Raw genomic sequence first — 12,663 nt, forward strand, 5'->3', positions numbered from 1 at the left:
TTCACAAATCTCAAAGCACATCCAAGTGATGCTCTTCCTTAATTCTGAGTATCGCTGTATATTCTGGACAGATGTTTGCCATTTCAGCTTGTGATATCAGGAAGGAGCTTAACTGCTTCTTACTTTTTTTTTTTTTTTTTTTTTTTTTCCCCAAGGAATAATGGCTTAATAGTTTTGAAACCCCTTTTAGCCAGGTTTAGCTGGTCTCATAACATTTTCCCTCATAAACCCGATGCAGGTCGCAGCAGAGGAGCTTAAGGAATGGTTTGGAGCCTTTCCATTCTCAGTGACCTCCATCAGCTCTCACCTCAGCTGGGTCACTGCCCTTGTCTTGGAGAAGTTGTTACAAAGCAGTGAGTTTCACTAGTACAGGACAAACTTTTGGAAACTGTAACTGAAGGAGATTGAAAAGAGAGATTCGAGTATCACTAGGAAGCCATACGAGTCAGCAAAAATAAATGTCAGGTATCTGGTATCAGAGGTGTGCTTCCCGAACTTTGAAGCGTGCAGCTAAATGTTACATTGACATATAACTTTAGAAATCCAGACATAATTATTGGCTAATCATTCTGCTCGTGAAGATATTACTGTCATTTGCCTGTTGCTGTTTACTATTCTTCATTAGTATCTAAAGGTACGAATTCATGCTCTGTCTCTTTGGTTTCATACAGAGACATCCTTGTGGCACCAGGGCTAAGTTGTCTTGCTAGTTTGGACAAATGTCCTTCTTTAAAATTCAGTTTTCCTAAGCATTGTGACCAGAATGATCTCATTCTTTGAGTGGCTAGACTGTGTGAAAGAAGTTTGAGGGAGACAAAAAAAAGCACTTTCTGGAAGAACTGTTAAAAGATACCCATTTTTCACAGTTATAATAGAACCTCATAATTAATTTAAATGAAATTTGTTTTCCATAACACAGATTTTTGGGTGTAAAGTATGTCCTTTGAGAGAGGCAATGGGAAACAACCTCTGTTATTTTTGATTACCTTTGTGTTTTGCTTTTTACTCATTATGCTAATTTTATGCTAATAACCTTCTTACATTAACTTTCACTTTATACTGCATAAACTGACAAATAGAGCAATATTTATCAAGCATAAATATTAAAAACACTATAAAGACTTTTAGGCTTCTAATTATTATGCTAATTTATCTCTAAATTATTCTCGTATTACCACCCTACAGTTCACTGTAGAACATGACACAAAAAATGGTAAAAATACCAAAGTTCTATTCCTTAATGCTATTAATTAATCACATAGGAAGCCTGTCTATGAATAAAGAAAAGGCCTAGTTTATAGCATTGTGGATGTAAAGATAAAGAATTCATTTTTTTCAGGCAAGCTGTTGAGCCTTTGTTTATACTATCATAAATATTAAGGAAATCCAGAGTGCTTTTTATTGTAAGAGAACAGGAAAACCTAGTATATTGGATGGAAATTCCTTATATTGAGCCAAATTCTTAGTATTTCTTTTCATACCAGTGTATTTATTGAAGTCAATGAGACTATTCATAAGTGTGTGGGTTTTGGCCTCCCTCCTGCTTTTGTATTCCACACATGGGGTCAGGTTAAGTCCCCAGGCCCCAGGTACGCACATTCATTTCAGTGGCATTATGAGGCTGTGATGAGGGCAACATGTCCCCAGTGCCTAGAAGGACTTATTACATACATGCTAAGTAACTTACAATTTTTGAGAGCTGCTAAACATCAGGGTGTTACTGTTGGTCAGTGGGTGATGGAGGCAGCTCAGGGATCAGCCTCAACCAGTGCTCCACAGAGTTAAAGCTGCCGTAGCGGAGCTACCAAGACCTTGAGGTGTCTTTTATGAGGTTGAGCCCTGTTCCTACAAATGGGCTGGGTGGCTGCAGAGCTGTGTGGCTCTGGAGTGCTCGTTTGTAGAGTCAAAGTTTGTGACCACCTTTCTTTTCAGGTGTAGAGGCTCCCCATCTTGCCTGTAGCAGTGAGCAAATTTAATGCAGAAAAATAGTTGAAGTGTTAGAAATATGCTTTTATTCCCAATATCCCTTTGCTTCTTTCCACCTAAGTATGTGGATTTCTTCAGAAATTCTTGTTTTAATAGGCTTGTTTAGGTTTGTTTGTTTTCTTTTTTTCTTTCTTTCTTTTTTTTTTTTCTCCAAGCTTTTTTGAATTTGGGAACTAGTGACAGTAACAAAAATGCTTTTATAGCAGTTATTTTGTATACCTGATTTTTCAGTTAACTCTTCACTTAATCCATCTGCAGTGAAGCAGACTTTATCTTAAAATGATCCTTAATTCACTACAGCTAAATTTACAGTAGGTTTTCTGTTGATGTCAATAATAACAGTAATTATAGAGGTCTACAAGTATGTCTCTCTTGGCCAGCATAAAGTTTGCTATCACAAGCACAGAACTGATTCCCTCCAGTGGAGGGTTTCATACATGCAAGCCATGGGGAGTTGCTGCTCTGTGAGGAATTGCTTCTCTTGCAATGGCTTGTGACAATCATATTGTACTGGGAGCTTTTGTGCAATGTGTTATTATCCAGTGTCTTTGTTAACTTGAAACAAATGAGTGTGCTGTGATAGCATAAAGAAACATGCTCAGCTGACCATCAAGTCTTCCAAATAATACTGTCATTCAAAATCAGTGCTATAAAGAAGGGAGAGGTAGAAATCATGTTTGATCAGAAAAAATGTAAGAATTACACAGGGATACTGGGCAGCAGGCAGGTTTGCTATTGACTGATGGATGCCTGAGGAGCAATGATGTTGTAGGTAGGTGGGCAAGCTGAATGTACATTGAGTTATGAGGGTTATGAGGGTGTATGGATGGAAGTGGAGGCCAAGCACTACAAAAGCAAAGCTTCAGAGAATGGCCTGCTGAGTAGCAGCTACCGCATTCCTCTTCCTTGATCAGATGTCTATGTGATAATGGTTTATGCAACAGTCTTGGAAAGACATAGAGTCACTAGGTCCCATACTTAAAATTAGTCATGGGCTTAAGAGGTTGAAGGATAAAGGTGCCATTAGACAAAGAGCTGCCTGTCTATGTATCAGTATAGATAAATATGTATATGAAGGTATATATAGCTATGTAGCTTGTCTGTTTATATATTCTTTATTTTAGATGTTTCATACTAATAGCTTGAAAAAATAATCAAGTTTCTGGTGAAAATTAATGTTTTATTAAAAGCCAGTACCTATTTCTTCTGTGTAAGAATCCAAATGAAAAATACCTCGATGTTTTTGATTTTTTAACTGCCAATGAGTGTTTAAAAATAACAAGAAAATATTCCTGATGGAAACAGCCAGTAGCAATTTTGAGTAACTGTTTGCAGTCTGAGGTCTTGTTTTTGCAGAGAACCAGCTATTCATCTCACCCAGAGAGGTATTGATTCTTGTATTCATCAGGGGAATGCCCTTCACTCTAACTAAAACCACAGTAACCCTCCTTAGCTCTGCTTATAGTGAGCAGCGTGGAGATTGAGAGGAATGGGACGCTGGACACTGCCTCTTCTGGAGCTCTGCTGTGCAAGTCCCAGGCTGACAGGAGATTCTTCTTTTTTTTTTTTTTTTTCTAAATTTGAATCGAATCAAGAGGAGAGGAGACTTGTAAAGTAGCTAAGGCATTAATGAAAATGGGGACATCTTTTCCTGGTAACTGCATATATAAAACCACAATACTACAGAAGGGGAAAGTTTACTTTTCAAGGGTGTACTCTACCACCACTACGGTTTTTAGCATTGTTTTTATACTTCCTAACAGTTCAGCTTGCTTTAAGGGCTTGGTAGACAGTCTTCATTCCACAAATAGTGGACAAAACTTGCCCTGTACCCTTGTAACAAAATGGATTACGGACAGAGAGAGGATTTAAAGTCATTTATCTGATGTTTCATCTGATATGTGCAGAATTCTTTTATAAAAACTATGTAGAAAGCTGAGGTATTTTCCATCGGAAATAATGTATGCTTAATTAAATAAACTCTGTATATGTATGAGAGAGAGAGGAGGAAGAGGGATTTTTCCTTCTATCTTCTTACTTTTTGAAAGTTTTGTATTCATTTTGCAACTGGAGAGTCACACCGATGGAAACAGCCCAGAATAGCTGTGAAATCAATCAGCAATCCAACAGTTCTGAGCTCTGGAGTAACCTACTAGGGAAAAAAAAAAGAACACAATATATTAAATACAAATCCTAAAAGATCAGTAATGTGCCAAACAGGTTATTGCATTCAAGACTCTTGATAAAGATGATTTAACAGGGTGAAAAGATCGCTTCTGCAGATCACAGAGGGAAAGGACTGTGAAGAGATAAAAAAGGCACATGCCATAAAGAGATAAGTGAACGTTATCTTTTTTTAAAGGTTTGAACTTACCTCCTGATTGTTAGCACTTTGTTGTATTTCCATAATCAAAATTCTGACCATTTTGATGCAGAGCACTCCTACCTTTGCTCTCTTCTGTAGTCCTGTAGAAGCAGAATAAAATTAATGGAGATGTTAGGGTACCTTGGCTCTTGGTTTGCATGTTGTTTCATAGACAAATAACCAGTACAATTTTAGACTAAATATTTTGTGGCTATTTGTAAATTGTGATAAATCCCTCATGCTTGTTTGTTGCCGTTGTTTTTTTTTGTTTTGTTTGTTTTCAGTAGGCAGAAACTGAATAAATGTGTAAACGTATTTCTACATCAAATAATGGGTGGTCAGTGGACATCAAAATATTAGCTCCTTCAGAAGGCTCACTCAAATTTATACCCCATTCGGATGCCAGTTTTGAAAATATGTCTTCTGCCTACCTACAAAGAGAAATCTGTCCTTCTGATGAAGCGTCTATCTGTTTCTGTTGCTGGAAGTCTTTAATTGCTTTGGTCAAAAAATCATTTTCTTCAGCTCCAAAGCATATGCCATCTGCCATTCATTGTCTGTTTCACACTCACCATTGTTTACAAAACTGCTGTAATTCAGTGGGATTTTTTTTTTTCCCATATCAGTTATTTTGAGATATTTTGTGAATTTTGCAGTTTGCAAAGTTTCTTAGGGAATTTCCCTTTTCCCTTTTCCTTTTTCTCTTTTTTCTTTTTTATTTTCTTTTCTCTTCTTTTCTCTCTTTTTTTTTTTTTTTTTTTCTCTTCTTTTCTCTTTTCTCTTCTTTTCTCTTTTCTCTTCTTTCCTCTTTTCTCTTTCCCTGTTATTTAACTTCCTGGGAATAATTTGAAATGATTACTGCTCTTTCTTCAGGAAATACTTTACTAGAAAAACAATTCTCCTGTTTGCTTGTTTTAAACAATCATTGTGTACCTGTAATTTAAAAGTGTAGGAGGCAGAAAATAACTGTTTAGAGAATATTGATAATCTGAGACAGTCCCAAGTTAAAGAATCAGAATCCTATTGTGCTTAAATGCAGTAACTGCCTGGAGCTTCATTCTGGGAGTAAGTTGCTCATAGATACAATAGAAATGAATGTCTTTTTTATACATTCGATTTGGAGTCACAGGCTTATCATTAAAATATATGTAACCGTTTTAATGGTCAGTAAATAGCTATGTTAATGTTCAAGTGGGCAGTGCTGCCAAATAAGAAATGAAATACAAGTACTAACGTTACCTTAGGCTGCTGCCTCCTGCATTATTTAACTGTTGGGTGTAGCACATTTCTTAGGTATTGAAGCACTGTGACTATAGAGGAGAGAAGCTTAGGTTCAAGTCTGAGAATATCAAGAAGAGTTTCTGGGCAGGTTAGTGGAAAGGATATTAAATATGATGCTGAGGATATGGGCCTAATTTAAAGAATCATTTTCTGTTGCACCCACAACTTTATTCTTTCATCTCACTGACAGCACAAATGTTTCCATCCATTTCATTTCATCTTCTTCCTTCTCATCTCAGATATTTATATGTTTGGATGGCCCCATCGTGATAAAATCCAGCTGCCTCCCAAACAGAAATATCATTTACAATTTCTCTTGCTTGCTTCTTTCAGAGTCTTCGGGGAAATGGCTTGATTAATTCATAGGTTTTCATTCCTTCATTTGTTTGTTTATGTGTGTGAGTGAGTGGATGTGCTGTGTAAGGATGTGTGTGACTAAATTATTGAGGGAAAGCTAAATCAAAGAGATTAAATTTGCCTTTAGGGTGTATTTAAAGTGCAGACTGCAATATAGAGATATGCATGCATCCTTAAAGGAGCTGGTCTGGGGTACTGGAAACTTAGGTGAGGGGAAATTCTCACTCCCCTCTGTGTCTGACAGTCTCTGCAGGATGGCATTTCTGCTCTCTGGCAGTTTGAGAGTTTGCGATTTAAGGATGAATGTCCCAGGTTTCAGTGCCAGCAAGTAGCTCAAAGACTTCTTGTTTATACAACTTTCATAAGTTTAAAAAGAAAAAAAAAAAGGTTTGTTTGTGACTGAATCTGCCACATTTCTCACTGGTTTACAGAAGTTTCTTCTCATACTGCTAAACTCTGGGGAACCAAAAAAAAAAAAAAAAAAAAAAGGAAATAGAAAGAAAAAGAAACCCTGTGCTTTCAAAACCTTTTGAGAGTTTCCTCTTCTTTTTTCCTTACTCCAATTAAATCTGGTTCCAGTGATTGTACGTGCAAATGAAGAGAGCTAGTAGGTCTTAAGGGTGGTTCTGTAAGGACCAGACCAGTCCTAAAGACCTCGGCAGACATTTCAAACTCTCTAGCCCTGCCTTTACACTTGTATGAGACCATTTCAACCACTGCTGTGCAAGATGGAAAAACTCTTCTTCTTAGCAGAAGGCGAAGCAGTCTGGGGAGAGTCAGAATAGGACCTGTGGTTAGGTGGGAAGAGAAACCACAGAATACTTCTGTTGTCTTGCAATGGGTTTACCAGCAAGGAATTGATTGTCATGAAATACCCCAGACCTGGTAACCCTCCTGACCCTGCCTGAGTCATTCCTGTTAGTCCCCATTGATCACAGAACTGGGAACAGGGATTGCGTGATTCAAATAACCTTCTCCAGGAGTTCAGTCTACTCTTTTTCAGTGTCTGTGAGTCACAGGAGAGCTCTGGATGTTGTGCAGGGAAGCCATGCACTTTTACACTCATATCCTGTGCAGTGCTGCCGAGATCTGTGTTTTCCCTCCTGTTTGTCTGCAAAGCTTCACCCTAGAAATAACGATAATTTGCTCCATGGGAGCAGTCCCATCTTAAAATCTTTCTTGAAAAACTGTTTTTGGAAAACAGAAAGAAGATTATTTAAACAGGGAAATAAAACAAGAACCATTAGTAAACACAGAATCCCTTTTAGACTCTCTTTTCAAATTCTTTCCTCACACAAATCTTTTCTTATTAAGTTTTGATTTTCAATGGTTTTGCTTGGTTAGACCTCTAAGATGTTTTTATGACAGGCATTTTTCAGTTGTGGAAGCTGTCAATCTTCAAAGCTCAGTGTGAGCAGTACGTCTGAGCTGAATCAAGAGCTCACTGCCCCTGCCTGCCCAGGCGATGGGCACTGCGCTGCCTTGAACACCGCTGCAGCTACTCACAGGGTGAAAATGGTCATTTGTAGAGGAATTTTCCGTAGCTTTGTCACTGAGCAGCAATTACTATGGCTGTTTTTTTCTGAATAGCTACAATTCTCTTTCTAGAAGACGGTGATTGTGAAATCATTATGAAGTATGTGAATTGGTGCTTGCTTTGCCATTCTCCCTGTATGTGAAGGGCTGAACTGACAGAGAGCAAAACTGTCTGCTTAATCAGCTTCCTTTCACAATTAGCAATGCCAAGAAAAAGAAGTGCACGTAGAGTATGCTGAGTCTGTGCTGTCTGCTGCTGGCAGTGGGAACGGCACCGTAATAATCTACTTCCACTGTCAACATCAGGAGGGACCTCTGGGTGTGCAAGAGCAGCTACAATGTGCCATATTCCAGCAGTCCCCAGCTGGAAAATGGTTCCTACCTGGGGAAATTACACTTGGGTACAGATAGATAGTAAGACTAATGACAATATCCTATTGATAAAAGTACATCTCTTCTAAAAAAGTGAGGGAAGAAACTTTACATACACAGCCTGCACGAGGAAGAGAAATTGGAGTTGGCAGCCATCAGGGAGGCAAGGAGGAGAGGCCCCCCTAGGATGGTAGCACAAGAAATGTTGCTGAGGGGACTGCTGGCCGCATCTCTGACAAACCAGGCAGGCTGACAGTCAGTGTCATGGCACAGAATGAACCGCTTTGATCGACAATGGTAGAGGGTAAAAGAAGGGGATTCTGAAATGGCATTGCCACCGATGGCAGCCACAGCAGTGTACCTGCAGAAGGCCATTAGCATGCACACGCCGCACGCTGTGCCTCGTGGGCTGGTCTGGGCCGCCACAAATGAGTTTGCAAAAACAAATGGCTCTGGTCTGGCATCTTCAGCACCGAAGGGCTGACAAAAACAAAAACAATATTGTTAATGGAAAAATGAGACTGTGGCTTCTCTGTTAAAGCCTAGGGATCTAAGGCTTTGTCTGATGCATACTAAGGAATGGAGAAAAGTCTTTGGTAGAGGAAAAGAGATCTCAGAAAGGGAAAGAAAATAAACAGAAGGAGAACTGATACTCACATCATGATCTTCCAGATTCTTTGCTGTGTGATTGCATAAGTTTATTTTCTGAATTTTTTCTTTTACTAAATGGATTGTTTCATTTCTTCCTGAGAAGTGGTTTATTTCTATATTTAAGCAAGTGGTCCACAGGAATGACTTCTAAAGCACTGAAGCGACTTTGTAGCTTCAGTGCCGAAGGCCTACAACAGCTCTTGTTTAGGAAGATCTGGTTCCCTTCTGCCCATTGCAGGGCTCTGGTTTCAGGCAGAGCTTTACCCAATAGTGATGATAAACATAAGGAAGAAGTTTAAATATGTAAGAGCATGAACATGTTCATGTGTTTAACTGGCAGCATGTATTAACTTTTTTTCCTTATTCAATAGATGCAGTAACACAATAAATGGGTGTAGCTGTATGTTACATATTTAGAATAGATAAGTTCATCGTGTTTTTGGGATGAGCTTGAGCAGCGAAGAGCCATAAATTTCCCTGCTACAAAACCATCCTAAAAAGATCTGTGCTCAGTTTCTTTCCTCTGTTGCCTTTTTCTTCAGGGGTGATATTAATGTATTCCTGGTGTTGTGCTGATAGCAATTAAAACTTTCTATAAATGCTTCCAAAGATGGTACAATGGGAGTCAGAATATGTCATCGAAGCTATCCATTACACTGGAGATTGATAGCCTTTATTTTATATCTGTACTAGGATATAATAGTAGTCAAATTGGCTATTTTCACTCAGGTGGAAACTCCTCCCTTTTTTGACAGATGACATCTGTAGTGTCAGTTTTCAGATTAGAGATCTGGTCTGCCCTATCCTGCCCTATCCTTTTCAAAATCCTATTTTTGATAGATTCCTTTACTACCATTTACTATCCTGAGGCAGCTCAACTGTTAATGAGCATTCTTCCCCTTTCCTAGCATTGCAAATACAGACAAGGAGGGATGCTAAGTTCAGTTGGTGGTTTCATAGAATAATTTTGGTTGGGAGGTAGGTCTTACTCGTAGTGAGTCTAACTGGATAAGTTTGTTCAGGACTTCTCCAGTCATGTTTCAGTATCTCTAGGGGTGGAGACACCATAGCCTCCCTGGACACTTCACGGTATTTTATTTTATTTTATTTTATTTTATTTTATTTTATTTTATTTTATTTTATTTTATTTTATTTTATTTTATTTTATTTTATTTTATTTTATTTTATTTTATTTTATTTTGCATATAATCAAAATTTCCTTTTTTAGGAGATTGCATTCAAATTACAAAATGATTCTTCTCAACTCAGTTGGCACCAATAGCTGTTTTTCACATAGTTTGTTCACAAACTGTTTGTTTTTCACATAGCAAGAAGTGATTTATTTTCTGCTTTTCATGAGGCAGGGCAGCCATGCTTCCACGATTATCAAAAAAGTCTTTTGCTTCTATTGAAACTTTCTCTTTGAGAGTTAGTTGATTGTGAAGCTCTTTGGAAGGCTTTGAAAAGGTCATAGCCTCAATCCTCAGCTTCGAGGAGAATGTCAGAAGGCTTTAAAGGGTCATTTTATATCCAGCAAAACATGAGGTGATACAGCTACATACTTGTAATTCGTCTTCAGCAAATGTTTTCTCTAAGCTGCAAGAATGTTGTATTTATACTTTTAATGTATGCTGTATTATTAAGCTCTGACATTAAACACCTTCATGCCACTTTGGAGGCACTGAACTTTGCTAATCGCACCGTAAAAGAAGGAAAGGGGAAATTTCGAAAGTCTTATGGCACGTTTCTTCCTTCCTGTTAACTCTGGAGGTCTTTTCCAACCTCTGCCATTTTGTGATTCTGTTCATGTTGAACTGATCAAAACTTTCAGTGGCCAAAACTGAAGACATAGAAGCTCAATGATCAATTGAGCTTCTATAACTACAAATAACTACAATAGTTATATATATAATTTGTTCTTTACACTGTACATGGAAAACTTCAGTGACCAAACTTCTCCATTAAAACATTTTCTACTTCTTCAGCAGGAAAAGGAATGCTGTTTGTGATGATGCCAACAGAGATACCCAATCTTGGCACAAAACCACAAAAGTGAAGCCTTTACAAAAACAGAAAACCAAGCAGAGAGATCTTCAGCTGATAACGCCCTCTTTCCTGGGTATACACACAGCATAATCCTTGATAGATGAATGTTTTCTTGTGAAGAAGACTCCACCGTGCTGCTGAGGAGGCCTAACAGGCAAGTTAAACATTTAAAAACTACACAAAGTGATATATGGTGTATAGTGGAGCAAAGTAAGTTTAAATGCATTGAATATCAAATTCCTAGAAAAATCAGTTATTGTTTTAGATTACTTGAGCCTGCCAAGTAAGTACAGCTGGGAAAAAGATGTTGAAGGGAAGACGTTAAGGGAAAAATCCAATGAGTCAGCACGTAGGGCATTCTGATGTTTATTGCTTAACCTACTAGACTGTACAAGATGTTGGCTTTCAGTGCTCTTAAGCTCCACTCTTGAAACAGTTTCAGTATAAATAGACAAGCGGAGTAATGAGACACGCTTCCCATGCCATTTCAGCTAACTTTTCCTCATGTACAACCAGATCTGCTTTGCATGGGCCACTTGGGTATGTATGGATCCAGAGAAACAGTTGTGCAGGTATATAGTAAGAGTTCTCACCTAAGAGGTGGGATACTCAGTTTATAGTTTCTGTTCCAGTAAATGCGTAAGAAAAAATTGAAAGATTATAATTCCTTATACTAACAAAAATGATGATTTTCATTAAAGCACACTTTAGTGAAGGTGCAAACTCTCCTCAGGCATTCAGGATTCAGTCTCCTCAGGCACAGAAAGGAATTGTCATATGATCGGTTTGAGCTGTGAATCTGTCTCATTTTAAAATAATCCTTCCAAGTGAGTAATGCTCTTTCTTCAACTCCCAGGGTAACTTAACTCTACAAGTAGGAAAAAAGAAACCCAGCCATAATTCCCGTTCCTTTCTTCCTCCTTGTGCTACGTTCTCTCACAAACTTTGGAGGATCACTTATGACCAGCCACTGGCTCTAACTTTTCCCAGTTGGTCTCCCAGCGATGAATTGGCAATTAGCCTTTGCCTGCTACGCTAATTGACATTTCCCCTTTGTCTTTTCAGCTAATTACCAAAGTAGTCTAGCTGGCTGTTTCTGAAAGGCTTACATAGTGTTAAGATAATAGGAGGCTTCAGGCTGAAACACACATAGGAAGAGACAGTTTTTCCCCACTCCCCTGTTTTTATCACATATACCGGTTCTCTAGCTGATCACCTTGTCATAGAAATTGGTCCGAGGCTCCTATATCCTGAGGGTGTGAAGTGCTGTGCTGGGGACTAATAAAGACAACTAACTTGACAATTCTGGCATTTCCTTTCCTGTTAGTTCCTAAAATTAACTTTTCATCATTTGTACCTCTCTCTAGACAACTAAAATATAGTGTTTTAGTAGTTAATTTCAGATGATTTTTTTTAAAAACAAATTGATTGACATAGATTTCTCCCTTCTATCCTTTTTTGTCTGCCAGGCAGCTAAGCTGGATACAGGTAAGTCTCACAACCCAGATCAATCAATACAGTGATAAAGATTAGGTATCAGCCTTGTTCAAAAGATGGGATTTTCATCTTAATGGCTCAGTCTGCTGAAAAACAATTCTCTTTTGGTTTTGCCAGATATAAGGACATAACCTTGTGCAAGAGAAAAGCCCTTTCAGTCTTATAATAAAACAGGTTCCTATTAAGGTATTAAAATAGGAATTTTTATCGTTATTGTGAGAAGTTTTGTTTCTGAGCCTGTCTTGAATGCCACCCAAAAAAACAAAAACAAAACAAAACAAAAAAGCAAAATGAGTTACTCTAGTCAGTTATAGTCAGGACTGTTTATATCAACGTTATTAAAAAACAAACAAACAAACAAGAACAAAAAAAAAGTAATTACTTTCCAGTGTTACAATTTTCCAAAAATTAGCAGGGCTTTTGTCTTGCATGGCTAATTTAGTTTGCTGCTAAAGAGCTCTCTGATGAATACATCTTTTTAATCTTAATAGCATTAGATGGACTCTCCTAGCAGTCACTAGTAAAATAATTAGAAGAGTTGGACATATGAAATCTAAATTAATAATTTCAAT

This window comes from Aythya fuligula, chromosome 12, assembly GCF_009819795.1.
Source record: "Aythya fuligula isolate bAytFul2 chromosome 12, bAytFul2.pri, whole genome shotgun sequence".
Lineage (NCBI taxonomy): Eukaryota > Metazoa > Chordata > Aves > Anseriformes > Anatidae > Aythya > Aythya fuligula.